General features: G+C 42.9%; 1 long non-coding RNA gene across 1 annotated transcript; it reads left to right on the top strand.

Annotated features, from left to right (window-relative positions):
• The first annotated feature begins 11981 nt into the window (after window positions 1-11981).
• Window positions 11982-20523, top strand: LOC144376983 (uncharacterized). The gene is made up of 2 exons (XR_013437443.1): window positions 11982-12143; window positions 19503-20523. It is a non-coding gene; the product is annotated as an uncharacterized LOC144376983 (long non-coding RNA).
• The last annotated feature ends 5449 nt before the right edge of the window (window positions 20524-25972 follow it).

Below are 25972 nucleotides of genomic sequence, written 5' to 3'. Positions count from 1 at the left end.
GTGGGAGATTTTATTCTGCCTTTTAGAGCTTTTGAGCATAACTGTTGCTCCCTGCCCCAAATCTGGCCACTGTCTTCTGAGGCAAGCCCTGTCCCTCCAATGGGACTGCAAACACTGACTACCAGGAGACCACAGAGAACTTCACTCTGCCTGGCTTGTGAAAGACCCTGGGTTCAATCCCAGTACTGCAAAAATAAAAAGAAGAAGAAATAAGAGGGCTGGGGACATAGCTCAGTTAATGAAGTGCTTACCTCGAATGCACAAGGCCCTGGATGATGGAGGGGGAGGGGGAGGGGGAGGGGGAGGGGGAGGGGGAGGGGGAGGAGGAGGAGGAGGAGGAGGAGGAGGAGGAGGAGGAGGAGGAGGAGGAGGAGGAGAAAGAAGCAGAAGAACCAGGGACAGCATCTTCTCAACAATGTCATTTGACCCTAATTTGGGCCAGGCTTATAGTTACCCTACCCTTGGACTTTTTAGTTAAATGAGCTGATAACTTTTGAGAGAGACTCAGAAGGCTGAGGCAGGAGGATTTCGAGTTCAAAGCCAGCCTCTTCAATTTAGTGAGGTCCTAAGCAGCTTAGCAAGGCCCTATCTCAAAATAAAAAATAAAATGGCTGAGGATGTGTCCCAGTGGTTAAGTATCCCTGGGTTCAATCCCTCATACAAAAAAAAAAAAAAAAAAAAACATTCTAAAAGGAAGAATAAAATCTCCCAGAGTTTATAGGCTGGGGGTGGGGGGAGACCTTCCAAGCTCTCCTTCAAAGCCCAGGAAAATCATGGTTGAGTGGCTGGAATAGAACAAAGGTGCCTAGAGATTGAGTAAAACTGAACTCGTCCCAAATCCAGCCCTCACTAAAAAATCACCAATTTCTCATCAGCCTAAAAGAATAAAGGTAGAGCTGGGCGGGAGGATCATGAATGTAAAGCCAGCCTCAGGAAAAACGAGGCGCTAAGCAACTCAGCAAGACTGTCTCTAAATAAAACACAAAAAAGGGCTGGAGATGAGGGTCAGAGGTTAAGTGCCCCTGGGTTCAATCCCCAGTACTCCACCCCCCCCCCAAAAAAAAAAAAAAAAAAAAACTCCAGATAGATAGCAGGAATGTCCCCAGATACTTAGAGATCAAAAGATTAAAAGAAACACTTGTAAATAACACAAGGCTGGAAAAAGAAATCTCAAGGGAAATTTAAAATGTTTTGAAATAGGGGTTTCTGATAGCACTTAGTGGTACAGTACATGCGTAGTATACATGAGGTCCTGGGTTAGATCCCTAGCACCCCAACAAAAATATTTGTGGAATACAGCAAAAGCACTATTTAGAAGAAATTTACAACCCTGCAAATTTTATTAGAAAATAAAAAAGATCTGAAATCAGTAATAGAGGCTTCCAACATAGGAAACCAGAAAAAGAAGGTTAAATCTCAAGTTCCAAACTTGAACAGTAATAATAAACCAGATACGGTGGTGCACACCTGTAATCTCAGTGGCTCAGGAGGCTGAGGCAGGAGGATCATGAGTTTAAAGCCAGCCTCAGTAAAAGCGAGGAAGGAGCTAAGCAACTCCGTGAGACCTTGTCTCTAAATAAAACACAAAATAGGGCTGGGGAGGTGGCTCAGTGGTTGAGTGTCCCTGAGTTCAATCCCCAGTACCAAAAAAAAAAAAAGGACTGGGTAAGTAGCTCAGTGGCAGAGGACTCCTGAGTTCAATCCCCAGTACACATATATACCAAAAAAAAAAAAAAAGAAGAAGAAGAAAAGAAGAAAAAAGAAAGAAGAAAGAAGAAAAAAAAATTAGAAACGTAGAGAACTGAGAGTACAGCTCAGAACTAGAGCATTTGCCTAGCATGCGGAAGGCCTTGGGGTTCCATCCCAGTAACCCCCCCCCCACAAACACACACAGAGCAGGAATCGAGGAAAGTGAAAAAAGGAAATCAATAGAGAAAATCAGCTAGCTGGGCTTAGTGGCACACACCTGACACACCTGTAATCCCACTGACGAGGGAGACTGAGGCAGGAGAATCATAAATATGAGGTCAGCCTCAGCAATTTAGGGAGACCTTGTCTCATAATAAAAAAAAAAAATTAAAGATCTGGATGTAGCTGTGTGGTAAAGCTCCCCTGAGTTCTATCCTTAGTGTGTGTGTGTGTCTCTCTCTCTCTCACACACACACACACACACATAGAGATAGCGGGAGAAAATCAACTAAACTGAAAGCTGGTTCTCTGAAAAAGAAATAAAATAAAAAAGCCTCTAACAAGACTAACTAAGAAAAATAGATGGTACAGGGGGTGGGATTGTAGCTCAATGGTAGAAAGCTTGCCTAGCAGGTGTGAGGCACTGGGTTCAATTCTCAGCACCACATATAAATGAATAAAATAAAGGTCAACGGACAACTGAAAAAAAATTTTAAAAAAAATAGAAAGTACAAATTATTATTATCAAAATGAAAGCAGGAACATAAGTACAAATTCCATGGACATTGAAAAGATAATCAATCAAAGAATAGTGTAAACAATACCATGGACATGGATTTGCTGATCTAAATAAAATGAACCAATTCCTTCAAAAACACAATCAGCCAAAATTTGCAGAAAAATAAACAGATAATCTGAATGGGCTCTATCTACTAGAACTATTATCAATAATTAATAACCTCCCAAACTAGAAAGCAGCAGGCCCAGATGGTTTCACTGGTAAATTCTACCAAACATTTAAGGAAAAAAATATCAATTATCTCCAATTTCCTTTAGAGACCAGAAGTTGAAGATAGACTACCTAACTCATTTATGAGCCCAGCATTTCCCTAACACCCAAACTAGACATAGACATTAAAAGAAAACCACAGATTAATACCTCTTGTGAGTGTAGATTTAAAAAAAAATCCTCAATAAAATGTTAGTCAATTTAATCCAACAATGTAAGAAAACAGTCATATAAGCAGGTGCAGTGGTGCATGCCTATAATCCCAGCATTTTGGGAGGCTGAGGTAGGAGGATCATGAGTTCAAAGCCAGCCTCAGCAATGACAAGGCTCTAAGAAATTCAGTGAGACCCTGTCTCTAATAAAATACAAAAACTTGAGCTGGGGATATGGCTCATGGTTGAGTATCCCTGAGTTCAATCCCTGGTACCCCCCCCAAAAAAAAGGAAAAACAACAGTCATATGCACCATAAGAAAGTAGAATTTACTCCAAATAATGCATAAGTGGTTCAACATTTGAAAATCAACTTATGTAATCCATCACATCAACAGACTGATGAAAAAAGTCATATGACCATATCAATAGATGCAGAAAAATCATTTGGCAAAGTCCAACACTTATAAATGATATTTTCCACAAAGCTCTCAGTAAACTAAAAGTAGAGAGGAGTTTCTTCAACATGGTAATGATGTTTTCAAAAAACCTGCAGCTTACATCCCACTTCATGGTGAGAAACTAGAAGTTTCCCCACTAAAATCAGGAAGGAAGCAAGAACATGCCTTCTTCCACCCTTTTTCAACATCATATTGGAAGTCCCAACTAATGTGATAAGAAAAGGAAATTAATGGTATACTGAAGGAAGAGATAAAACTTAGTTTGCCAACATTATCATCTATGTAGAAAGTCCAAAAGAATTTTGAAAAAAACCCTCCTAACTAATAGGAAAGTATAGCCAAAATGCAGGATACAAGTTTAGTATACAAAAGTGTTTGCTGTCAGCCATGCTGGGTCATGTCTGTGAGCCCAGCTACTTGGGAGGCAAAGGCAAGAGGATTAAAAGTTCATGGCCAGGGCTGGGGTTGTGACTCAGTGGCAGAGCACTTGCCTAGCAGGTGTGAGGCACTGGGTTCCATCCTCAGCACCACATAAAAATGAATAAATGAAATAAAGGTATTGTATCCAACCACATCTAAAAAATAAATATTAAAAAAAGAAAGAAAGAAAGAAAAAAAAGCTCATGGCTAGCCTGAGCAACTTAGTGAGACCCAGTCTGTCTCATCATGAAAAATGAAAAGGGCTGGGGACACAGCTCAGTGGTAAAGTGCCTCTGGGTTCAATCCCCAGAATGGGGGCGGGAAATGCCAGTGGATTCCAAGTTGTCCAGTTCTTCTCTCTGGCTGTTGGCCCGTGGACCAACAGGGATACATAGCCCAGCACAAAGACAGAGAGACAGTAGCCTCCTCTCCCCACATCTGCCCACAATGTCCTTTCTGGTGTCCCCGCTTCCTGGTACTTGGGTCTGCTCTAATGTACCACTTCCCCTCTCTCTCTCAAAATGGCTCTGAAGCCTGATTAGGCCAATGAACAGCTAAGAATGAAAACCCTGGGTCTGGTTTAATGGACTTTGCCTGACACATCCGCAGGTGTGACTGCGCCCAGCTGTGGCACAGCAGGCTGCTCCTGAAAGACGGGGTGGAGAGAAGACCTCCCCAGGCAGCCCAGGAACAGGACACTTTGATTTTTCTCTTCCAGAAAGAGAGACAGTCTGTGTTCAGATCTAAGCTGACAGATGAAGAGTTGCTCAAGGGTTGGGTGGATGGGCAAGAATTTGGGGAAGGCCGAGTGTGGTGGCATTCGCCTATTATCCCAGCAGCTCCAGCGGCTGAGGCAGGAGGATTCAAATCCAGCCTCAGCAACAGTGAGGCGCTAAGCAACTCAGTGAGACCCTGTCTCTGAGTAAAATACAAAATAGAGCTGGGGATGTGGCTCAGTGGTTGAGTGCCTCTAAGTTCAATCCTCGGTACCCACCCACCCCCCAAAAAAAGACCAATAAATATATAAAAGTGTATGCAACCTCATCAGTCATCAGAAATGCAAACCAAGGCACAATGAGATACCACTGCACACTCACCAGAAAGGCTTGGATAGAAAGGTCGGGCAAGAAAAAGTGTCAAAAAGGACGTGGACAACTGGTGAAAGTGTGAATTAATGCAACGACTTTGGGGAAACATTTAGAAGGAACTGCAGAACTAAATAAACCTATATAGCGTGTGACCCCACAATTCCAATAATAGATACAGGCTTGACAAAATAAGTATGTGGCATGTCCACCAAGAGGCCTGTAAAAGAATGCTCAGGGCAGCCTTATTTATTTTTTCTTTTCTTTCTTTTTTTTAGTTGTAGATGGACATAACAGCTTTATTTTAGTTTAGTTATTTATTTTTTTGTGCTGCTGAGGATCAAACCCAGGGCCTCCCACATGCTGGGCAAGTTCTCTACCACTGAGCCACAACCCCAGGTCCTAAGCAGGTATTTTACCCCTTGGCTCTTCCCCCCAGTTATAGCATCTTTTATTTTAGTAGTTTTAGATGAAAGAAATATCAGTTTTGTTTCCACTGACAGTGGAGTAAATTTCCTATGTCTACAACATGGTATACTATGAAAAAAGAACAAAATATTACTATACACAATACCATGAACTCTTTTCACACACATAAAGTTGTGAAAAAGAAGTCAGATGTAAAGAGAACCTTTTATTATTATTTTCTGTTATTATTTCCTATTCCATTAATATGACATTTAAAACAAAAGCCATCTATGGGAGAAGGGAATAAATGCTGCTGTTTGTGTACCAACTGGGAGGGTGCAGAGTGGCACCTTCTAGGTACTAGACTTGTTCTGTATCCTTTTTTTTTTTCTTTTTCATCTTTTGGGGGGTTTTATTGTGGGGGGAGTGTTATTCTTTGGTACTAGGAATTACACCCAGGTCTCAGGTGTGGTAAGCACACACTGTCACTGAGCTCAGTGACCTCAGTCTTGGAAATGTTCCACGTCTTGATCTGCTTCAATTACTCAGGTGCACAGATGTATATAGAGGTACCAGAAACATTATCTAGCTGTACACTTCAGATTTGTGTGCCAGACACCACGACCCACACCTACAATCCCGGCTACTCTGGAGATTTGTGCACTTCATCATATATATGTTTAGCTTTAAGTTAAAAAAAATTGAACTAAATTAAAACTAAGCTGGGAGTGTGGCTCACACTTGTGAGCTTGGGAGGCTGAAGCAGGAAGATGGGGCCAGTTCAAGGCCATCCTCAGCAACTTTTTTTTTTAAAAAAAAGACTATTTTTTTTAAAAGAGAGTGAGAGAGAGAGAGAATTTTAATATTTATTATTTTTTTTTTAGTTATCAGCGGACACAACATCTTTGTTGGTATGTGGTGCTGAGGATCAAACCCAGGCAGCACACATGCCAGGCGAGCGCGCTACCGCTTGAGCCACATCCCCAGCAACTTAATGAGAACTTGTCTCAAAACAAAAAAATAAAAAGGCTGGGAATATGGATCAGTGGTTAAATGCCCCTGGGTTTCATATCCAGGGCCAAAAAATAATAATAATAATTAAAAACAAAACTATGATAAAGTCACTTATAAAATGTAATTTTTAAAAATGTCATTTACAATAGTTTTTGTTTTGTTTTTGAAACAGGGTCTTACTAAATTGCTGAGGGCCTCTCTAAATTGCTGAGGCTGGCCTTGAACTTGTGACCCCCTGCCTCAGCCTCCCAAGTCACTGAAATTATAGGCATATGCAACCATACCCAGCTACAATAGTTTTTATAGACCTTTAAGAATAAATCTAGGATTGGAGGCATAACTCAATGGCAGAACGCTTGCCTAGCAAAACCCTGGGTTCAATCCTCAGCATGGAGAAAAAAAAAAAATCTAACCCAAAAAACTACAGAGTCTTTATAGGGAAAATTCTTCAGTAAATGGAGAGACATACTATGTTCATGAATAGAAAGACAATAATGTAGAGAGATTAACTCTCCCCAAACTGATTCATAGATTTGATGCAATGTAAATAATCTAAATAATTTCATTAAAAATTTTTCATGGAGGGGCTGGGGATGTGGCTCAAGCGGTAGCATGCTTGCCTGGCATGTGCAGGATGCTGGGCTCTATCCTCAGCACCACATAAAAATAAAATAAAGATGTTGTGTCCGCCAAGAACTAAAAAATAAATATTGAAAAATTCTCTCTCTGTCTCTGTCTCTTTCTCTCTCTTAAAAAAAAATTCATGGAACCTTTTACAATTAACCTTAGAATTTTATAACAAAGTGTAAAGAACCAACAACAGGTCTGGAGATGTGACTCGGTGGTACAGCACTTGCCTGGCACACATGAGACCCTGGGTTGGAGCCCCAGCACCTCCAACAGCAACAACAACAACAACAAAAAAAAAAATGATAGTGAAAACTCTTCTGAAAAGAGAAAAGCAGTGGAGAGGGAAATTGTCCAGCGAGGGATCAGAATCATTATAAAGCAATAGTACTTAATAAAGTGAGTTACTGGGGCAGCGGCAGACAACCAAATTTCTTTGTATGGCACTTTGATATATGGTAGACATGGTCTGTGTCATCCCTGGAAAAAGGAGTCATTGTTCAAAAAGTGGGGATGGACTACCGAGTTGTCCTAATGGACAAAAATTTAAAGAATCTCTCCCTCATACCAAACAACGATAGCAATTCCACATGAATAAGGGTTTCAATTCTAAAATAAAACTTTAAAACTTAATAGAAAAGAGAGACGAATGTTTTAAACCCTTGGAGTAGAGAAAGTTCCTAAACAAAGTAGAAAAAGAAGTTTCCTCCTTTCTCCTTCATCCCTCCTTCCCCTTTGTCAGGACTGAGTTTTCCCAGACCCCAGAGGAGGGGTGGGCAGTGAGTTCCAGCCAACTGCAAGACTCCCACATCCTGGGAGAGGGGGAGATAAAGGACGTGAGCCAGCAGGACATGGAAGCAGGGAAGGCTGGAGTAAGCCTGTGGTGCTGGGGTGTTGGGTGTGATCATGATTCTCAATACATACAGACGTGGAACTCTACTGCTTTGGGTATCAAAAGTGCACAGGGTGACAAGGAAATGTCAAAAAGACACACCAGCCAACCTGAAGGGGTTCCGTTGGCCAAATCTAGGAAAATATGAGCATGAACATAAATAATGGTATTCCCGGCAGAGTGGTGCACGCCTGTAATCCCAGCTGCTCAGGAAGCTGAGACAGGAGGATCCCAAGCTCAAAGCCAGCCTCAGCAATTTACTGAGGCCCTCAGCAACTTAGCGAGACCCTGTCTCAAATGAAATACACAAAGGGCTAGGGATATGTCTCAGTGATTAAGCACCCATGGGTTAAACCCACTGTCCCAAATAAATAAATAAATGATAATCTTATGGACTGAAACATTTTGTGTAAAACTAGGAATCCATAAATTCATATATCTAAAATAAATACAGGAGCTGGAGTTGGGGCTCAGAGGTAGAGCGCTCACCTAGCATGTATGAGGCATTGGGTTCAATCCTCAGCACCACATAAATATAAAATAAAGATATTGCATCCACCTATAACTAAAAAATAAATATTAAAAAAATATAAGATGAAATAAATACATAAATGGGATGGGCTGGGGATATGGCTCATTCAGTAGAATGCCTGCTTCACATTCACAAGGCCGTAGGTTCAGTCTCCAGCATCACAAAAAATAAATACATACATACATACATAAATGGGGAGAATGGAAATTTTTGCCTTATAGCAGAGACCCCAGAGTAGGGCTGAGGGTGTAACTCAGCAGTAGAGCTCATTCCCAGCCCCCCCAAAAAAAAGTCTCAAATTTTCCCCCAGAAAGTACTTTATAAATATCTGTGGGCTGGGGATGTGGCTCAAGCGGTATCGCGCTTGCCTGGCATGCGTGCGGCCGGGGTTCGATCCTCAGCACCACATACAAACAACGATGTTGTGTCTGCCGAGAAATGGAAAATAAATATTAAAAAATTCTCTCTCTCTCTCTCTCTCTCTCCCTCTTTAAAAAAAAATAAATAAATAAATAAATAAATATTTGTTATTTAATGAATATATAAAGCTATTAATTAGCTTTACAGCCACAAAACCTGACAGATACTATCTTAACTAAGATAGTATCCTTTTTACCTCCTAGTCAAAGACAAGCTGGGTGTGGTGGCGATGCCATTAATCCCAGCAACTCAGAGGCTGAGGCAGGAAGATCACAAATTCAATACCAGCCTAGCAATACAGTCAGGCCCTAAGCAACTTAGCAAGACCCTGTCTCGAAAAAAATAGAAAGGGCTGGGGATGTGGCCGAGGGTTAAAGTGCCCTTGGTTCAACCCCAGTACTGAGAAAGCAACAATACCAACAGCAGAGTTGCCCGTCCAGCTGCAGCAATCTAGACAATGTGGTGTCGGCATAAGTACAGACAGTAGATCAATGGAATTGATCTGAAAGCCTAGAAATAAACTCACATATCTATAGTCCACAGATTTTTGTCAAGGGTGCCAAGACCATTCGATAGGAAAACAATCATCTTTTCAACAAATGAACCTGAAACAACGGTTATTCACATACAAAATGATCAAGTTGGACCTTATCTCACACCATATGCAAAAATTAACTAACTATATAAATGTCCTAAATATAAGAGCTTAAACTGTTGAATGCTTGGAAAAAAAATAGGTAAATTTTCATGGCCTTGCATCTGGCAATGATATCTTAGATATGACACCAAAAATTCAAGCAACGAAAGGAAAAAAATAGATAAACTTTGTCAAAATTAAGACCTTTTGTGCATCAAAGAACACTATCAAGAGAGTGAGGCGGGCACAGTGGCTCATGCCTGTAATCCCAGCAGCTCGGGAGACAGAGGCAGGAGGATCGTGAGTTCAAAGCCAGCCTCAGCAATTTAGCAGTGAGATGCTAAGCAACTCAGTGAGACCCTGTCTCTAAATAAAATACAAAATAGGGCTGGGGATGCGACTCAGTGGTTGAGTGCCCCTGAGTTCAATCCCTGATACCAAAGAGAGAGAGAGAGAGAGAGAGAGAGAGAGAGAGAGAGAGAGAGAGAGAGAGAGAGAACAAAAGACAACCCACAGAATAATAGGAAATATTTACAAATCACATACATGACATGGGTCTTATATCCACAATGTTAACAAATTCTTACAACTCAACAACAAAAGGCAAACATTTAATCACAAAATAGGCAAAGGACATGATATGGTCAAGGGGCACATGAAAAGATGCTTAGCATCATTAGCCATTAGAGAAGTGCAGATTAAAACCGTAAGGAGATACCAGTTCACTTTTGGGAGGATGGACTTAATCACAAAAATGAAAACCAGAAAGGACCAGAGAGGGTGTGGAGAAATCGGAACCCTCTTACAGTGCTGCTAGGAATGTAAATGGTGCCCTGCTGTGGAAAACAGTTTGGCAATTTCTTAACAAGTTAAGCACAGAATTATCAGAGCACTCAGCAATTCCGCTCTTAGGTTCATATCCAAAAGAACTACCAGCAGGGCCAGGGTTATGGCTCAGTGGTAGAGCGCTCGCCTAGCCTGCGTGAGGCACTGGGTTTGATCCTCAGCACCACATAAAAATAAAGAAATAAGGGCTGGAGATGTGGCTCAAGCGGTAGCGTGCTTGCCTGGCATGCGTGAGGCCTGGGTTCGATCCTCAGCACCACATACCAACAAAGATGTTGTGTCCGCCGAGAACTAAAAATAAATATTAAAAATTCTCTCTCTCTCTCCCCCCTCTCACTCTCTCTTTAAAAAAAAAAAAGAAATAAATAAATAAATAAAATAAAGGTATCGTGTCCATCTACAACTAAAAAACTATTTTTTTAAAAGACTTTTTTTTAATATTTATTTTTTAATTTTAGGTGGACACAATTCGTTTATTTTTTATTTTTATGTGGTGCTGAGGCTTGAACCCAGTGCCTTGTGCATGCTAGTAGGCGAGCACTCTACCACTGAGCCACAACCCCAGGCCCTAAAAAACATCTTTAAAAAAAAAAAAAAAAAAAAAAAAGAGAACTACCAGCAGGTGTTCAAACAAAAACTCATGCACAAATGTTTGTAGCAGTACTATTTAAAATAGCCAAATGATAGAAACAACCCCAAATGCCCATAAACTGATAAATGGATTAGCAAAATGTGGTATATTTATAAAGTGAAATATTATTCAGCCACAAAAATGAAGCACCGATATATACTTCAACATGGATGAACATTGAAAATATTATATGAGGGGCTGAGGATGTGGCTCAAGAGGTAGCACGCTCCCCTGGCATGCGTGGGGCCCGGGTTCAATCCTCAGCACCACATACAAACAAAGATGCTGTGTCCGCCGGAAACTAAAAAATAAATACTAAAAAAAAATATATATATATATATTATATGAAATGAAAGAAGCCTGATACAAAAGCATGCATACTGTATAATCTCATTTATATTAAATATTCAGAATAGGTACATCCATGGAGAAAAAGCAGATTAGGGGTTGGGGTTGCAGCTCAGTGGTAGAGCATTTGCCTAGCACAGGTAAGGCCCTGGGTTCGATCCTCAGCCCACATAAAAGTAAATAAATACATAAATAAAGTTTAAAAAAAAAGCGCAGATCAGTAGTTGCTAGGGGCTGGATCAAGGAGAACTGTGAATGCTTGATGGGTTGGGAAAATATTCTGGAACTAGAGGAGGTGATGGTTTCACAACATTGTGAATGTACTAAAAGCCACTGAACTCCACACTTTGAAAGGGTTAAAATGGTGGGTTTAATGTTATGTGTATTTTTGGGGGGTGGGTACTGGGGATTCAACCCAACGGTGCTTTACCTCTGGGCTATATCCTCAGCCCTTTTTCAATTATTATATTTTATTTTGAGACAGGGTCTTACTAAATCACTTAGGGCCTGACTAAACTGCTGAGGCTGGCCTCAAACCTGCGATCCTCCTGCCTCAGTCTCCCAAGTTGCTGCTATTACAGGGGAACTAGCAGACCCACAGCCTTTGTTCTTCCAATTGAGTTGAAGTTGGTGGGTCCACCACACTCTCCTTGATCTAGACCTAGATGCATTCATCCGGGGCTTACTGAGCCATTAGGAAGTGAACATCAGTGCCCTTCCGTGGAAGCCCAAGATCCAGATCTAGACAACAGGATGCAGGAAGGAACCCAGAAGCAAAGCCTCCTCCCATGCAAAGAGGTGGAGTCTTCCTTAGGAAAAGAGAAGCGGTCTCCTTAGAGACAAAGGAGGAAGTTCATGTCCACTCTCTGGGTGAACCTGTGAACCTGTGAACCTGAGCGAGAGCCATAAGATGCCATCCTTGAGAAAACCATGCCAAACTCTGCTTTTCTCTGGGCTACAAGGGAATGTCCAGGTGAGCCAGAATTCAAATCTCTGCTCCTTTCATAACTGTAATTCCTTCTGAAGATTTCTCTAATGCAGTATTTGCAAACATCGGTGTGCACAAGAGTCACCCATAAGACTTGTTACAACTACAGTTTCCTGAGCCAGGCTTGGCACTGGGTGCCTGCAGTCCCAGTACTCAGGAGGCTACAGTAGGAGGATCACTTGAGCCCACGAGTTCAAGACCAGCCTGGGCAAGGTAGCAAGACCCTGCCTCAAAATAAAAAAGGAGAGGGGCAGCTGAAGGTGTCACTCAGTGGTAGAGTACTTGCCTAGTATGCAGTGGGCCTTGGATTCGATTCCCAGCACAACAAAAACAAACAAATAAATATTTTATTTAGTTATTTATAAACTCTTATTTGTTTGTTTTTTTGGTACTAGGAATTGAACCAAGGAGTACATTACCACTAAACTATACCTCCAGCCCTTTTTATTTTTTATTTTGACACAGGGTCTTGCTAAGTTGATTAGAGCCTCACTAAATTACTGAGGCTGGCCTCGAACTTGCAATCCTCCTGCCTCAGCCTCCTGAATTCTAGGGATTACAGGCATGTGCCACCATGCCCAACTAAATAAATATTTTATTTATTTATTTATTTATTTTGGTGCTGGGGATTGAATTCAGGGACACTCAACCACATCCCCATCCCTATTTTGTATTTTATTTAGAGACAGGATCTCACTGACTTGCTTAGTACCTTGCTAAATTGCTGAGGTTGGCTTTGAACTGGAGATCCTCCTGTCTCAGCCTTCTGAGCCACTAGTATTATAGGTGTGCAGCACCGCACCCAGATAAATAAATATTTTAAAGGACTGGGGCTGTGGCTCAGCAGTAGAGCACTCACATAGTGTGTATGAAGCATTGGGTTCCATCCTCAGTATCAAATAAAAATAAAATAAAGGTATTATGTCCAACTACAACTAAAAATAAATAAATAAATAATAAATAAGTATTTTAAAGAAATAAAAATTACATATTCCTCAGATCATACAGATAGTTGCTTGTACCTGTTCAGCATCTTCATCCCTTATTGGTAGCCTTTGAAAAAGCTAAGTGGGGGCAGAATACAAAAGTATTTATTCATTAACTCCCATCCCCACTGGTCAATGATGACCCTTAGGAATTGATTCTACCCACTTCTAGAACATATGTGTGTTCATGCTGTAAAAGTTGTACAAGAGGGGCTGGGGCTATAGCTCAGTTGGTAGAGTGCTCACCTCGCATGCACAAGGCCCTGGGTTCCATCTCCAGCACCAAAAAAAAAAAAAAAAAAGTTGTACAAGAGTCCCACGTTGGGGCTGGGGATGTGGCTCAAGCGGTAGCGCGCTCGCCTGGCATGCGTGCGGCCCGGGTTCGATCCTCAGCACCACATACCAACAAAGATGTTGTGTCCGCCAAGAACTAAAAAATAAATATTAAAAATTCTTAAAAAAAAAAAAAAAAAGAGTCCCACGTTGAGGGGTTGAAGGTCAAAGAAGCCCTAGGACAGGAAGCAACAGGTACAACATGTGGGCCAGGTACATTCAGGTTGCACCTGTGCAGAGTTGGCAAAGTGGCATAGAACTGGTTATGACAACAGTGGCTTGCAACTGCTAGAAAAAAATATAGGGTCAACAATCTATTGGTCCTGGCACCAACTTCCTTAACAGGAGCCTAAAGCTCAAGAAATGAAGCCAAAAATCATTAAGTGGGATACTATCCAATTAAAAAGCTCTGCACAGCAAAGGAGGCAATTAGGAATGAAGGGCTGGGGATGTAGCTCAGTTGGCAGAGGGCTGCCTCGAATACACAAGGCCCTGGGTGGGATCCCCAGCACCACACACACTCACACACAAAAAAAAATACGAGAGAGAGAGAGAGAGAGAGAGAGAGAGAGAGAGAGAGAGAGAGAGGGAGAGGGAGGGAGGGAGGGAGGGAGGGAGGGAGGGAGGGAGGGAGGGAGAGAGAGAGAGGGAGGGAGGGAGGGAGGGAGGAGCTAAAAGAATGGGAGAAAATTTTTGCCAGCCATTCCATTGACAGGGATAATATCCAGAATATATAAAAAACTAAAAAAAAAAAAAAAACTCAATGACAAAAACCAAACCAAGGGGCTGGGGATGTGGCTCAAGCGGTAGCGCGCTCGCCTAGCATGCGTGCGGCCTGGGTTCGATCTTCACCAGCACCACATACCAACAAAGATGTTGTGTCCGCCGAGAACTAAGAGAAAATAAATAAATGTTAAAATTCTCTCTCTCTCTGTCCCCCTCTCTCACTCTCTCTTTAAAAAAAAAAAAAAAAAAAAAACCAAACCAAAACAAAACAATAGCCCAATTAATAAATGGGCAAGGGGCTGGGGATGTGCTCAAGCGGTAGCGCGCTCACCTGGCATGCGTGTGGCCCGGGGTTCGATCCTCAGCACCACATACAAACAAAGATGTTGTGTCCGCCGAGAACTAAAAAATAATTATTAAAACTCTCTCTCTCTCTCTCTCTCTCTCTCTCACTCTCTTTAAATAAATAAATAAATAGGCAAAAGAACTAAACAGAAATTTCTCAAAAGAAGAAACAAATATCCAAAAGTGTATGAAAAAAAAATTTAGCATTTCTAGCAATTTATGTAAATGAAAGTCAAAGCTACACTAAGATTTCATCTTAATCCAGACAGAAAAGCAATGATTAAGAATATGAATAATAGCCAGGCTCAATGGCACACGCCTGTAATCCCAGCTACTCGGGAGACTGAAGTAGGAGGATAGCAAGTTCAAGACCAGCCTCAGCAACTTAGTGAGGACCTAAACAACTTAGTAAGAATCTGTCTCAAAATAAAAAATAAAAATGGCTCAGTGACTAAGCAACCTAGGGTTAGATCCCTGATATCAAATAAAAATAGAAATTTAAAAAATCATACTACAGGGGCTGGGGATGTGGCTCAAGGGATAGCGTGCTCGCCTGGCATGCATGCGGCCTGGGTTCGATCCTCAGCACCACATACAAACAAAGATGTTGTGTCTGCTGATAACTAAAAAAATAAAATAAAATATTAAAATTCTCTCTCTTTCTCTCTCTCTCTCTCTCTCCCTCTCTCACTCTCTCTTTAAAAAAAAAAAATCATACTACAGCCACTTCAATGTTCATAGCAGCATGATTCACAATATCCAAATTTTGGAATGAACCCAGATGTCTGTCAATAGATGAAAGGATTAAGAAAATGTAGTATAGGGCTGTGGTTGAAGTTCAGGGGTAGATAGCTCGCCTAACACATGCAAAGCCCTGGGTTCGATTCTCAACCCCCTATAAAAATAAGTAAATAAAATAAAGGTATTGTGTCCATTTACAAATAAAAAAAATAAAAATTTTTTAAAAGAAAATGTAGTATATATACACATTGGAGCTTTACTCAGTTATGAGGAAGAATGAAATAATGTCATTTGCTGGTAAATGAATGGAAATGGAGAAAATCATGCCTAAGTGAAATAAGCCAGACTCAGAAAATCAAGGGTTGAAATATTTTTCTCTGTGTGTGGGAGCTAGAGCAAAATAAGGGAAAGAAGGAGGGAGGGGAAGGAATCAGGTAGCATTGAGATCCAGGGGAGCGCCACCGCGCCCAGCACTAGTGGGGATTTAAACCACCCAGTTTGTCTCCAGAGCTTTAATATATATATATATATATATATATATATATATATATAATATTTTTTTTAGTTTTCGGTGGACACAACATCTTTATTTTATTTTTATGTGGTGCTGAGGATTGAACCCAGCGCCCTGCACATGCCACATTGAGCCACATCCCCAGCCAGAGCTTGGGTTTTTAATCACTACGGGGCCTATAGCACAGTATTGGGGGGAATTTCCAGGTAGTGGTCACTGGGTTTAATGAGAAAAGTGCCATAAGTAATTAGAGATATCTGGCTGAACAAGGAGGTTGGTATGTACAACAGAAGCTCAAGCCACCAAAAAAGAAAGAAAGAAAAAAACAATAAATTACACTGTATCAAAACTAAAAAAAAAAAAAAAAACATTTTGGGCAGTGTTGGGGATCACTCAAGCTTGCTGAGCAAGTGCTCTGCCCCCAGCTGTTTTTATAAAGAACTATTACCACTCAAGAATACAAACACTAATAACCTTTTTTTTTTTTGGTACCAGGGATTAAACACAAGGATGCTTAACTACTAAGCTATGTCTCCAGCCCTATTTAAAGACAGGGCCTCACTGAGTTACTTAGCATCTTGATTTTCCTGAGGCTGGCTTTGAACTCACAATCCTCCTGCCTCAGCCTTCTGAGCCACTGGGATTACAGGCATGTGCCACCTCACCTGGCTAGCCCTTTTTATTTTTTATTTATTATTCTTTTAATGTATATATTTTTAGTTGTAGATAGACAAGTATTTTATTTTATTTATTTTGTTTATTTTTTTGTGGTGCCAGGGATGGAACCTAGGGCCTTATGCATGTGAGGCAAGCACTCTACTAACTGAGCTCTATCCCCAGCTCCTGTTTTCTTTGTTTTTATGTGGCGGTGAAGATGAAACCCAGGGCCTCACACATGCCAGACAAGTGCTCTATCACTGAGCTATGACCCCAGGCCTTATTTTTTTATTTTGAGACAGTTCTTACTAGGTTGCTTATGGCCTCCCTAAATTGCTGAGGCTGACTTTGAACCTGTGATCCTCCTCCCTCCACCTCCCAAACCACTGGGATTACAGGTGTGTGCCACCAAGCCTAACATAACCCGATTTTTTTAAGTGAGCAGAAGATTTTAATAGACATGCCTCCAAAGAAGATTGACAAGTGGCGAAAATTACATGAAAAGATGTTCAGTGTCATTAGTTACTAGGGAAATGCAAATCAAAACCATACAACATACCTTTGTGTACCCACTGGGATGACTATAATGTAAAAGATGGACAATCACAAGTGTTGGCAAGGACATGGAGAAATTGGATCCCTCTTGCAGTGCCAGTGGGCATGTATTACACAACAGCTGGGGGAAACCATTTGGCAGTTTCCCACTAAGTGGAGCAGAATTACCATATTACCCAGCAGTTCCACTCCCAGGCATGTACCCAAAAGAACGGAAAACAGATGTTCAAACAAAAGCTGGCCCACAAATATACACAGGAGCTCTATTCACAACAGCCCAAAGGTGGGCTGGAAAGGGGGGAGGGAAAAAAAGAAGCAAGGAAAGACTAGGGAGTTGGAGAGAGAACGCCATGTCTGGAGAATTAGGTGGCCTCTCGATGTGGCAATGCTGTGTAAGGAACAACCTTGAGACTCAGTGGTCTACAACAGCAAACATTTATTTCTTGCTCACAGTTCTGGATCACCAGGTAGGCTCCACTGGACTTGGCTTGAGGCCGAGTCAAGTTGGGTCTGCTTCAGGTAGCACTTGTTCCAGGACCCAGCCTGAAGAAGTGACATCCCCAAGGGACATGTTCTTCTAGGGGTGGATAGAACAAGCAACAAGAATCTGAAACACACACACAAACTATAGACCCTTAACAGGGACTTTGCTTTTTCTTGAGCTGACTTGCCATTGGTCCAGGCAAGTCACGTGGTCAAGTTCTAGGCCCAGGGGAGGGGAAAGTATTCAGTGCCTGGAAGGCACTGACAAGTCTCAAGGTAATGGGACTGGACATGTAATCTAATTACAGAAGTGGGTAGTAGAGTCGGAAATAATAAGCCAGTCTGCCTTTAGCCAGGGGCCAAATAGTTGCCATTCCTGTCCTATGAGACATTTGGGGCACAGGTCAGAAAGACTGATGTATTTTGTCTAATGTCTGCTGCATTAGGAACTTTTTTTTTTTCTTAATGGAAATGATGTTTTAAAATCTGATTAAAGGGGCGGGGGGTGTAGCTCAGTGGTAGAGCATTTGCCAACCACATGTGAGGTCCTGGGTTGGATCCCTAGCACTACACATAAATAAATAAAGTCTTATTATAAAAGTAAAATTACCAGCCCAGGTCCAGTTGTGCACATCTGTAATCCCAGCTACTCAGGAAGCTAAAGCAGGAGGAATGCAAGTTCAAGGCCAGCCCATTCAACTTAATGAGACCATGTCTCAGAATTCTAAAAGAAAAAAATATGTATTTTTAAAGGGCTGGAGATGTAGCTCAGTGGTAAAGCATCTGTGGATTCAGATAAAAATTATAAAAAGATATTTAGATATTGAAATACAATTTATGTTGCATCTAAATCATCTGAATTATAAAAAGATAAATAAAAATATCAGTACGAAATTTTTTAAATATTTTTTTTTTTAGTTGTAGTTGGGCACAACACCTTTATTTTATTTATTTATTTTTATGTGGTGCTGAGGAACCCCAGCCCAATATGGAAAAATTTTAAATTTAAAAATTACCATAAGGGCTGGGGATGTGGCTCAAGCGGTAGCGAGCTCGCCTGGCATGCGTGCGGCCCGGGTTCGAGCCTCAGCACCACGTACAAAGATGTGGTGTCTGCCGAAAACTAAAAAATAAATATTAAAAAACTCTGAAAAAAAAAAGATTTTTCATAAATGCTTTCTTGTGTAGTTACAATCTGTGTATTTATTACTTTTTTGCATTGCTTGAGATAGCATTATTTGATTGGCCAGTTTCTATTTTGGGATACTTTGGTTATTTCTAGTGTTTTTATTGTTAATCTCATTCATTCCTGTTGGTAAAGATGGCGCAGAAAGGGCTTCTCTTGGGGGAGCTCAGGTCCATGACGCACTGAATAGCTCCAGAACTGAACCATCACCTCCAATCCCTGTGAATGGCGCCAACTTTGAATGGCGCACCTCCAATCCCTGAAGTGGCATGAACTCTCAGCCAGTGAAGAAGCTAACAGCTCACTGGCCCTGCTCCTCCTCATCCTGTGCTGAGCCCATAAATATCAACATCCTGCTCTGCTCACTCTACTCTCCCCGCTCTTACTCTCCCCTTCTCTCCCTCTCCCCCTCCTCCCCTCCCCTCCCCCTCCTCCCCTCCCCCTCCTCCCCTTCCCCTCCCCCTCCTCCCCTTCCCCTCCCCCTCCTCCCCTTCCCCTCCCCCTCCTCCCCTTCCCCTCTCTCTCTGTCTCCCCCCTCCCCCTCCCCCTCCCCCTCCCCCCTTCTCTAATGCGATGGCCGCTATGGTCCTGCTAATAAAATCTCAGATAGATGGTTGTTTTGGATTGTTGAGTTTACGGAGCTCTTCCACCGTTCCTTACAATTCCAGAAATTTTGATCACACTCAATTGGCTAGCTAAGATTTTCCCCCTTTTTAAAAAAATTTAGGGTATTTATTTATTTATTTTGGTACTGAGATTGGACCCAGGGTGCTTTACCATTGAGCCCCATCCCCAACCCTTTTTTCATTTTGAAACAGGGTCTCACCAAGATGCTTAGGGCCTTGCTACCTTACTGAGGCTGGCCTCCAACCCGAGATCCTCCTGCCTCAGACTTCTATGTCCTGCAATCACAGGCCTGTGCGAAGATCCTGCCCTGCCTTCATTTCCACCATTTTTCCCTTCATGTCAAGTGAAAGTGGAACACCACTGGCATTTTCCAGCTACTGAATTCAGTACAGCAGTAGGTTACTAGGATAGATTCATACAGTTTGTGGTCACCTCCTCTACAGCTGGTAGCCAAGCCTGAGTGAGAATGGTTTTCAGAAATCCTATTATTGTCCATCGAGCTGATGTGCCTCATTTTGTGACATCAAGGTGCAGGGCCAAAATCATCTGGTGATATGAGCAGGTCTTATAGTCCCCACACGGAAGCGCATGCGGACAGTCCAGGAGAAACAATATTTGAAACACACAAAGCTGGACGGCAGACTGGGAAATCGTGGCCACATCTCCTGCTATGGGGGGTGGGGGGCAATCTGCCAGGAGAGTGTAAGTCTGATGCTCAGAAAGAACCATTGTTCTAGTGGCGCTCAGTGACTCCTAAAGTCCTCCTGAATCCCTGTCCTTCACACCATTGCCATTCAGCCCTTCCTTGAATTCCTTGAGCCAATAAATCCCTGAGGCTGGCCTCCAACCCAAGATCCTCCAGCCTCAGCCTTCCGTGTCCTGGGATTACAGGCCTGTGCTACCATCCTGTGCTAAATCCCCCGTTTTGTTAAAGCTAATTTGAGTTGAGATTTTTGCAGCAGGAACTCTGAAGTGCAGCCCCTGAGCTGATACTAACACCACAGGTTCTGAAACAAAACTATGATGGAACCCTGAAGATGGAAAAGAAATGGAACTGCCTTCTGAGGAGCCGGGATGATGAGGGAGTAGCCTATGCAAACTGTTGTGTGCCCGCCAGGCAGGAGACAGCGGAAGGGAATTTCTAATGACATGCACAAACCGCAAAAATATTTCACCTTGGAATGACAGTTCAATAAATTTTTGTTATTGTTCTGTTTCTGGTGCTGGGGTGGAATCCAGGGCCTCTCAAATGCTAGGCAAGCACTCTACCAATACACCTCGCACCAGACTGCTGCATTTTAGGGACTGAATAGTTCAAGCAGTGAACTGCTGGGCACATCTTTATTAGGTCATTATTTTTCTTCTTTTGGATGACTCTTGATAATAGGATTACTGAGCCAAAGAGTATGGATATAGTTCGGCACAGTGGCACACACCCAGAACCCCAGAGACTCTGAAGGTTGAGGCAGGAAGATAGTAAGTTTGAGCCAGCCTGGGCTAATTTAGTGAGACTCTGTCTCAAAATAAAAAGGGCTAGGGATGTAGCTCAGTGGTAGAGCACTCTTGGGTTCAATTGCTAGTACCAAAAGAAAACAAAAGGTATGGCTGTGACTTTTTACCCCCTTATTTTTTTTGGGGGGGATGGGGTACCGAGGATTAAACTCAGGGGCACTCAACCACTGAGCCACACATCCCAACCCTATTTTGTATTTTATTGAGAGACAGGGTCTCACTGAGTTGCTTAGCACCTCGATTTTGCTGAGGCTGGCTTTGAACTCGTGATCCTCCTGCCTTAGCCTCCCAAGCCACTGGAATTACACATGTGGGCCACCACGCCAGATTCCCAATTTTTTTTTTTTTTTTGGCAGGGGTGTGGGGTACTGGAGATTGAACTCAGGGGTACTGACCACTGAGCTACATCCCCACTAGTATTTTGTTTAGAGACAGGGTCTTATTGAGTTGCTTAGTGCCTCACTATTGCTGAGGCTGGATCTGAACTCCTGATCCTCCTCTCTCAGCCTCCTGAGCTGCTGGGATTACAGGTATGTGCCACTGCACCCAGCGTTCCCTTCTTTTTTTTGAGATTAGAGTCTTGTTATGCAAGGCTGGCCTTGAACTCCTGAGCTCAAGTGACCCTCCTGCCTCAGCCTCTGGAGTAGCTGGGACTACAGGCATGTGCCAAGTTTTTGCCGAAGACCACAACAAAATGCCACACCAGTTAGAAGTAAAGCCCACCCCCTTACTTGGCCTGCTGAGTTCTCTCCTCATTTAGAGCTTTATCTCCCCCTACTATCCTGTCTTGTTACCAGGAACCTAAAATGCCACCAACAATAAAAGCCATGCCAAAAGCAAGTCATTCCCATCTCTCCCCTCTTCTCTCTGTTCCACTCCCATTTTAGTAATCTCATATTCCAAGGCCAAATTCACTAAATTAAAGTCAAGCTACAGGGCTGGGGATATAGCTCATTGCCTTGCATGCTCAAGGCCCTGGGTTCAATCCCCAGTACCGCCAAATAATAATAAAGCTCCACTCTCTCCCAGGGAGTGCTGAACAACAATTAAAGCTCCCGTTCCCTCCTCGAGTGCCCACTTAGCACTGCCTACCTGCCCAGTGTCCCTAGTCTCTGCCAGTGATGCTTTCTCCCTAGCAGGTGTCATAGGGAAGAGCCCCAGCTTTGCAGTCAGACTGAGTCAAATCTCTTGTTTACACACTGTTTGATTGCTTCTTCGGGCATATTTTGGAGCAAATTTCGCCTTTACAACCAACCACACTGCATTAAATCTAGGATAGTATGAGCTTTAAGATGAACTTTAGGTACACTCAAGAAAAAAACGCTGTCAAACTATGACACAATAATGTTTTGTCACTTAGAATTTCATTTTATAATTATTTAAAAGTTATTTTAGATTAAGCCATATATATTTTTTTGTTATTTTATATTAAACCATTGAACTCAGGGACACTCAACCACTGAGCCACATTCCCAGCCCTATTTTTATTTTACTTAGAGACATGGTCTCACTGAGTTGCTTAATGCCTCGCCATTGCTGAGTCTGGCTTTGAACTCAGGATTCTCCTGTCTCATCCTCCTGCCTTGGCCTCCCGAGCCCCTGGAATTACAGAGGTGCGCCACTGTGCCTGGCTTAGCCTATACTTTGACATAGGTTTTTATTACATATCACTTCATATACATAGAAATGAAAACCTTATGAAATAAATTGGTTGAAGTTGTCAGAGCCCTCTGAACCTCTGAGCAAAAACCACCAGTAACAAACCTGTAACCCAAAAAAAAAAAAAAAAAAAAGTTAGATTTAGCCTACTGCAGCAAAAAAGAGAATGCAACCTAGGAAACCTTTGGGGTTACCCTTAAACCCCTTAAACTTCCCTTTTCCCTCAACGTGGGCTTCCTCTTACAGTTCTGTCAGGGATTAGGGAAGTGGGACCCATTCCAGACTCAACACTGTCAAGAAATAAGGCGGGCCGGCCATATTTCAGCTAGGCCTGTCTCCTTCCTCCTGGACACCAGGGCTACATATTCAGTCCTCAAGGGGCTCTGGGGGCCTTCCACTCGTTCTATGACCTCTGTTGTCGGGGTAGAGGGTAAACCTACCAGCCCTTACAGACACCTGGCCTGGTTTGCGCTTTTGGGTCTCTAATTTTTACTCACTCCCTTTTGGTCATTCCACAGGGCCCTGTTCCCTTTATGGAAGGGACATCCTCACAAGGTTAGGGGCTATGCTTTCCTCTCCCCTCAAATACGCTTCCATCCAGACTCGCCTGCCGCTCCCCTGGTCCTCACCCTTACCTTAGGACCATCCCCTATTCTGACTGTCGATGCCTCCCTTCACCCCTTCTGAGGTGGACCTACTGTCTGGGATGTTTCAAGTCCTTCCATCGCCTCACACCACGAGCCCATTCACATCCATCTCAAAACCCTCTCCATTTTCTGGCCCAGTCCCAATACCTGCTCTCCCGACAAAAACTCCGAGGCTTACAGCCTATTATCCAAGACCTCTTGCGAAAGGAATTCCTTAGACCTACTCATTCCCCTTATAACACCCCCATCTTGGCAGGAAAAAGAGCCCAATGTTTCCTACCGCTTGGTCCAAGATCTCCGTTCCCTCAACTCTGTGGTTGTCCCACTCCATCCCGTGGTAACCAATCCTTATACCCTTCTCTCCACCATTCCTTCCAGGACCTCTTACTTCTCAGTGCTAGACCTGAAAGATGCCTTCTTCTCTATTCCCCTCCATTCTGGTTCTCAAGACATGTTTGCCTTTACATGGACAGAGATTGGACTAAACTCTTTCCCTTGGCCCTTCCAAAGAAGCCACTCAACATCTCCCCTTTTGAGCTTCTGTATGGACGGCCTATCTTCCTGATCAGCTCACCACCCTCTGATTCTCCACTACCCTTGGCTCCTCATCTTTTCTGGCCCCTTCTTTCACGCATTAGGAACCTTCTTTGGCAATTTGGTGATGCTGTTCTGGCAAAGTCTAGTTCTGCCTCTTCCTCTTCTCCCACTCTGTCTCCTGACAACATGGTACTTTTTAACCATCCCAACAGCTCTCCCCACCCAACTCTCTGCAAAATGGAATGGACCCTATCAGGTCATTCTTACACTCCCTTGGCGACCCGCTTTGAGGACATCCCATATTGGGTTCATAACTCCCATTTAAAATGTTTTTTTTCAGCCCTTCTATAAAGTGACACCCACAGGCCCTCTCAAGCTGTGTTCCTCCAAGGCCGGAACCCCCAGTCTTCCTTCCGTCTCTGAGGACCACGAGGACACTGCAGAACCATGAGTACCGCCCTTCCCTTCTTCATTTTTGCCCTCCTCCCTTGTTCTGCACTCACCTCCCAGGGGGACCACTATCAGGGATTATCATTCCAATTTCTAGGAGACAGCAACTTGCTCACACCATACTAACCCTGCAGTCCCAGCTTGATCCTTGAGCTGCTGTGGTTCTGCAGAATCGAACTTGACCTTTTAACGGCCAAAAAGAGACGAAATTTGTCTGCACCTACAGGAGGAATGCTCTTTTTATGTCAATCAATCGGGTACAGAAAAGGACAAGATAAAACATCTCCAACAGGACCTTGAACATCAGAAACAACATCTGTCCTCTGCTGAAGGATGGCAGCTCAGTAACCCCCTTCTCCAGTGGGCACTTCCTCTCCTGATCCCTCTCCTTGTCATAGGTCTTCTGTTAATGCTTGCCCCCTTGCGTCATGAGATTTGTTCAAGACCAGATCCAAAAAATCTCTAGCCAAACTATAAACCAGCTTTTGTTACAGGAATACCAATCCCTCACCAAAAACTGGGGCACTGGGGACAGCATTCCACCACCACTCAACCTCTGTCATCATTCCAGTGACATCCTAATGAGGGATTCAAATGCCACCCCTACCCAGCAGGAAGGGAAGGGTTACAGAAGATTGACCTACTCTGTTCCCTAAGGGGCCCAATAAAAAACGAAAAAGGGGGGAATATAAGGTCCTTGCTTAGCATCCGGGTGGCCACCTTAAGTGACAGCTGCCATTTTGAGGAAAAAGTTTTGCTTTCCTGCCCAAGGGCGCTCCTGAGAAGGCTCACCACTCCCTCATACCCACCCAACCCCCAACCACCCCCATTAGGACCCGCCTGCTCTGATTCCTGAGCCTGCACCATAAAGTTCCCGGAACCCAAGCCTGTTTTGCCTCTACTGAGAGATTGCCTTTATTTATCAGCTCTGGCAAACTCTGTGTGGATCTCTACCTGGTCGCCATCTTTCATTTCTCACTTACCCATCTCTCCTTCCTCCCTTTCCCTTCACAGGGTTTCACAGAGTTGCTTAGCACCTCACTGTTGCTGAGGCTGGCTTTGAACTTATGATCCTCCTTCCCCAGCCTCCTGAGCTGCTGAGATTACAGAAGTGCACCATGGCGCCTAGCAATTGTTCATGATTTATAAAGCAGGAAGTTGAGGCTTAAAGAGTTAAATTATTTGCCCAACGTAGCAGAGCCAGAGTTCCCTTTAATCAAATCTAGAATGAACCTCTCCTCATTTTAATATCCCTGAAATAGGGATTTTTTTTTCTTTTTCTTTTTTTGCAGTACTGAGGTTGGAGCCCAGAGCCTTACTCATGCTAGCCAAGTGCTCTACTGCTGAGCTACCTCCTCAACCCTGGGGGTGCTTGTTATAATCAATATTAGTGTGAAGTTTTAGGAATATAAAGACAGTGAGAGATGTCCCTTCTGATGATACTCAGACCATGCTCTGACAAGCAGAATATAAACCATATTTAGAATGAGACAAAGACGTGGCCACTTCACAACCACAAAAATGACAGTTACCATTCTCTGGGTGATTACTGACTCTTTTCTGAAGATGACTCTAGCCCTGTCTTAATCCTCCTGCCTTACAGATAAACATAAAGATGGCCGGTCTCTGAATTGCTTTGTTTCTTTTTGTGGGTGAAGGAAAAGCAAGGCAGGAGACATGGATAAATGAGAAATGAAAGACGGTTACCAGGCAGAGATCCACACCAGAGTTTATTTGTCAGACATGACAAATAAAGGCCATCTTTCTATAGGAGAGAGAGGCAATACAGGCTTGGGTTCTGGGACTTTTATGGGGCAGGCTCAGGGATCAGAGCTGGGCGGGTCCTAATGGGGTGG

Source organism: Ictidomys tridecemlineatus, chromosome 4 (assembly GCF_052094955.1).
Source record: "Ictidomys tridecemlineatus isolate mIctTri1 chromosome 4, mIctTri1.hap1, whole genome shotgun sequence".
Lineage (NCBI taxonomy): Eukaryota > Metazoa > Chordata > Mammalia > Rodentia > Sciuridae > Ictidomys > Ictidomys tridecemlineatus.
Note: the sequence above shows the minus strand (reverse complement) of the source record. Positions and strands in the feature narration are given on the sequence as shown.